This window comes from Salvelinus sp. IW2-2015, unplaced genomic scaffold, assembly GCF_002910315.2.
Source record: "Salvelinus sp. IW2-2015 unplaced genomic scaffold, ASM291031v2 Un_scaffold2282, whole genome shotgun sequence".
Lineage (NCBI taxonomy): Eukaryota > Metazoa > Chordata > Actinopteri > Salmoniformes > Salmonidae > Salvelinus > Salvelinus sp. IW2-2015.
Window position 1 is genome coordinate 90,702 of NW_019943609.1, and position 5,397 is coordinate 96,098.

Genomic DNA, 5,397 nt, shown 5'->3' on the forward strand with positions numbered 1-5,397 from the left:
AAGGAAGGAGAGAGATTCCTCCTGATGAAGGTCATAAGTACACAACCCTCCCTATGAAGGTACACAGTACACACCTCCTATGAGGTACAAGTACACACCCTCCATGAAGGTACACGAATACACACCCTCCCATGAAGGCACAGTACAACCCCCATGAAGGTACACATACACACCCTCCCATGAAGGTACACAAGTAACACACCCTCCTATGAAGGATCCACAGTACACACCCTCCATGAAGGTACACATTACACACCCTCCATGAAGGTACACAGTACACACCCTCCATGAAGGTACAAGTACACACCTCCATGAAGGTACACGTACCACACCCTCCATGAAGTCCACAGTACACACCCTCCATGAAGGTACACAGTCACACCTCCATGAAGGTCCACAGTACACACCCTCCTAGTGAAAGGTCCAAGTACAACCCTCATGAGTCCACAGTACACACCCTCCCATGAAGGTCCACAGTACACACCCTCCATGAAGGTCCACAGTACACACCCTCCATGAAGGTCCACAGTACACACCCTCCCATGAAGGTCCACAGTAACACCCTCCACATGAAGGTATCACATAGTACACCACCCTCATATGAAAGTACCACAGTACACACCCTCCTATGAAGGTCCACAGTACAGCAAGCCCTCCATGAAGGTCCACAGTAAACACCCTCCATGAAGGTACTCACAGCAAGTACACAAACACCCTCCATGAAGTCCACAGTAAACACACCCTCCTATGAAGGATCCACAGTACACACCCTCCCATGAAGGTACACAACACACCTCCCCGGTTCTGTACCTAACAATAATCGACACTTACTGAACGTTCTGTATGGGACATACGAATGACACACTATAACAGTCTGTCCTCTCTGTCAGCTCTCTGAGGCCTGTCTGTCCCCATGCCACCAGCAGATTCCCATCTAAACGCTCCTCTGTTCCACTGGTGTAAGGCCAAGCAGTCGCTCCCGCAAACCCCAAGAAACCCAAGAGAAGCCTGACGAGTAGACCACACACCGATACAGCCACGCTACGACGCACAGCACAAACGTACGACCAGCACACACACACACAGACACAAGCGTACGCACACACACACACACACACACACACACAAACGTCACACCACGCGGCCTCGTATTGCTACATTTCACATCTGGGAATAGTCAGTAGTACAATATGTCACGATAACCTTCTTCCATGCATGGAACCTACGTTTAGTATGGAACTTCAATTATCCCTAAGTGTTGGTGTTAATTTTTAAATTGGATGCTAAAGTGTTGAAATGTAAACGTGTTAGGTTTAATAAGCCCTTAACCACGTATAATTCAATAGGACAAACCATTATACCTGTAACCTGTCAACCCATGTTGTGATTGAGTTTTCAGGCATTAGAAAGTAAACTGACTGGAATGTACTTGTTATCTGTATTTAGTATGTTCCTGCAATTGCATGAAACACGTTCCCAGTGGCTGAGGCTATAATGGACCTGTGTTGTAACTGTTTGTGATGAGATATGAAAGTGGGTCATTGGTTGCAAGGTGTAATAACCCAGGAAGTTGTTCTAATGTTTTACTGGTTTACTGAACACATAAGGGACGGTCAAGGACTGAGAAAACCATGACGCTTATTTGCTTTTAACAGTGTTGTAATGTGAAACTTTTAATACAAGACTTCAGAAATAAATGGCTGTTTTGTACTCCAGTTGGAATTGTATTTTCTTCTAGACGAAGATGAATCTCATTATAATAGAGGGTCACACACAGGGCTCTGATCAGAAGTGGTGCACTATATGGGGAATATTTCAGATATGTCCGCATGGTGATAGTGCCAGTACGAAGGTACCTTCAGCTCAGTTCTTGTACTGTCGTCAAGAAGTCGTCAGGGTAACATTCTGGGCCTTCAGGGAAATTCTTTATTGACATTCTGTTGGCAGGTTACAGCCAGATTCCTGTTCCGTCTCCAAGGTAACCCCAGGTTTCTGTGATTCCCTGTGGCCTGCTGGGGGTCAGAGGTCTTGGGGAGGCTCCTCAGCAGCTCACCCAAATTGCACCCGGGGAGAATCTCATTTGCATTCTCCTGGCATCCTCTCTCCTTGCCTCCTCAAAACCCATTGGATGAGAAAGCCAGAGGTCTCTCCCCTCTGACCTCCTCCAATTGGTTTAGAGAAGGAGGCGAGGAGAGAGGACGTGAGGAGTATGCAGATGAGATTCTCCCACGGCATCCTACAACACATGAGAACACAGATTAATTTACCTAAATGAGGGACATTCTGTTCTCATAGGGCTTCTGGTTCTTGGGACTGTTTGCAGCTCAAAGTGTACAGGAACATAAGGACAGAAACTGATTATAATAACACAGCAAGCAGCAGCTACAGGATCTAAACAGAGAAGAACACAGATACTGTGAGCGGTCTGTACTGTACCGAGTGGTGTTGTACCCTGTTGTAGAGGTGTGGTGTTGTACCCTGTTGTAGAGGTGTGTTGTACCCTGTTCTAGAGGTGTGGTGTTGTACCCTGTTGTAGAGGTGTGGTGTTGTACCCTGTATCTACAGAGTGTAGGGTGTGTGTACCCTAGTTGTAAGCGTGTGTTGTACCCTGTTCTAGAGGTGTGTTATACCCTGTTGTAGAGGTGTGTTTATACCCTGTTGTAGAGGTTGGTGTTGGCCTGTTGTAGAGGTGTGTTGTACCCTGTCTAGAGGGTGTTTACCTGTTTAGAGGTGGTTATACCCTGTTGTAGAGGTGTGTGTTTGAGTACCCTGTTGTAGAGGTGTTGATACCCTGTTCTAGAGGTGTGTTATACCCTGTTGTAGAGGTGTGTTATACCCTGTGTAGAGGTGTTATACCTTGTAGAGGTGTGTATACCCTGTTGTAGAGGTGTGTTTTACCCTGTTGTAGAGGTGTGTTTATACCCTGTTGTAGAGTGTGTGTTATACCTTGCAGATGTGGTGTATGTACCCTGTTGTAGATGTGTGTTGTACCCTGTTTCTAGAGTGTGTTTATACCCTGTTGTAGAGGTGTGTTATACCCTGTTGTAGAGGTGTGTTATTACCTCGTTGTAGAGGTGTGTATTACCCTGTTGTAGAGGTGTGTTATACCCTGTTGTAGAGGTGTGTTTATACCCTGTTGTAGAGTTGGTTTTACCCTGTGCGAGTGTGTTTACCTGTGAGGTTGTATACCTGTTGTAGAGGTGTGATGTTATACCCTGTTGCAGAGGTGTGTTATACCCTGTTGTAGAGGTGTTTATCCCTGTTGAGAGTGTGTGTACCCTGTTGTGAGGTGTGTGGTGTTGTACCCTGTTGTGAGGTGGTGTGGTGTGTAGTACCCTGTTGCAGAGGTGTTGTTTATCCTCCAGTGTTTTAGTGTCTAGTTGAGTCGTCTTCCTCCTGATGAAGGTGTTCAGGGGCTGCCTGCTGCTACATACACTCCACACACTGATGGATCATGTAGCTGTGTCCACAGTCTACACACACACACCACACAACACACACACACACACACACACACACACACACACACACACACACACACACACACACACACACACGCGCGTCAGTAAATTACTCAGCCAGTAGAGACATGCAGCTCAAAAGATAAGAGTCAGTTATGTGACGAGAAAGATGATTTTACCCGTCTCATCTCCTCTGTGAATGTCTGGAGCTTCAGGGCAGAGATGAGCTGTAGGGGGACCAGCTGGGTCCCAGTCTGGTGCTTCAGGGCAGAGATGAGCTGTAGGGGGACCAGCTGGGTCCCAGTCTGGGCAGCAGGGTTGGTCCTGTCCTCGCTCTTGCAGGGTCCAAAGACTCTCTCGGTCTACACTGCCTACTCTTCTGCAGGTCTTTCTCCTGTGTCTCCCTCTGTCCTTTAGGGTTGGGGGCTTCCCTCTGCAGGTCTTTCTCCTGTGTCTCCCTCTGTCCTTTAGGGTTGGGGGGCTTCCCTCTGTCCTTTAGGGTTGGGGGCTTCCCTCTGCAGGTCTTTCTCCTGTGTCTCCCTCTGTCTTTTAGGGTTGGGGCGCTTCCCTCTGTCCTTTAGGGTTGGGGGCTTCCCTCTGCAGCATTTTCTCCTGTGTCTCCCTCTGTCCTTTAGGGTTGGGGGCTTCCCTCTGCAGCATTTTCTCCTGTGTCTCCCTCTGTCCTTTAGGTTTGGGGGGCTTCCCTCTGCAGGTCTTTCTCCTGTGTCTCCCTCTGTCCTTTAGGGTTGGGGGCTTCCCTCTGCAGGTCTTTCTCCTGTGTCTCCCTCTCTTGGTTCTGTTTTCTGTGTACTTGTATGATCATCCTCCTACAGGTCTCACTCTGCAACCCCCACCCCCCTCTGAGGGCTGCTCTCTCCCCCCCTCTCCTTCTGGCTCTAAATTAAATTAAAGGACTTCATTGGCATGGGAAACATATGTTAACATTGCCAAAGCAAGTGAAGTAGAAAATAAACAAAAGTGAAATAAACAAAAATGAACAGTAAACATTACACTCACAGAAGTTCCAAAAGAATAAAGACAGGTCAAATGTCATATTATGTATATCTACAGTGTTGTAACAATGTGCAAATAGTTAAAGTACAAAAAAAGCTTTCTCTCCACTCCCTTTCTCCAGTTTCTGGGTTCAGTTGATTGTTGTCCTGTGTTATTCTCCTGCTGTAGATCTCCTGTGCTTTGTTCTCCTCCGTGCCTAGGGCCAAGGAAAGGCCCCTTTCACGCCGCCGGAAACGCCACTTCCAGTCTAGGGAACACAACTTCCGGCAACATGGCACCGCATTTGTTTACGAGGTCGCTAACGTAACTTATTTGAGTAAAAATGGCAACGGGCTATGAGTGCAAAGCTTCAATAGCCTAAATGTACCCTTACATGAGGAATAAGGTATTGCGAGACAGTACTGAAAACAGTGTTTTGAAACAGGCTCAAAATCGTTCAGTTCCTCTGCTGGAAAAAATACCAACACAAATAATATCTGACAAAAAATAATCAGTACCATGTCAAACCTGCTGAAATGGTGAAAACAGTACAAAGTATGAACATAAGAGAATCAAATGGAGTGGTTCTTCAAGTCTTATAGACATGGACGACCTCACTACAAGAGCACATTACGACCCATCCTGTGGCTAGTTCTTTAACACTGTCGATTTCAGCAAAGCCAGGAATGTAGGCCTCCAGCATTTCTGCAACTCAAATGTTCTCCAAAAAGTTTGCACACGCAAAACTCCACCATAATGACTTATTTTCCCTAGAGAGTTGAGCTGTTAACAACGATCTCTTACCGCCACCTAGCGTACTGGAGAGGAACTAGATCAAGAAGATGGACCAAAAAAGAAACAATTGAGATTTTGCGTATATTATATCATATTACCCAAGTTTATGTAAAAATATAACCTGCACGTGTCTTTTTCTACTAGCACT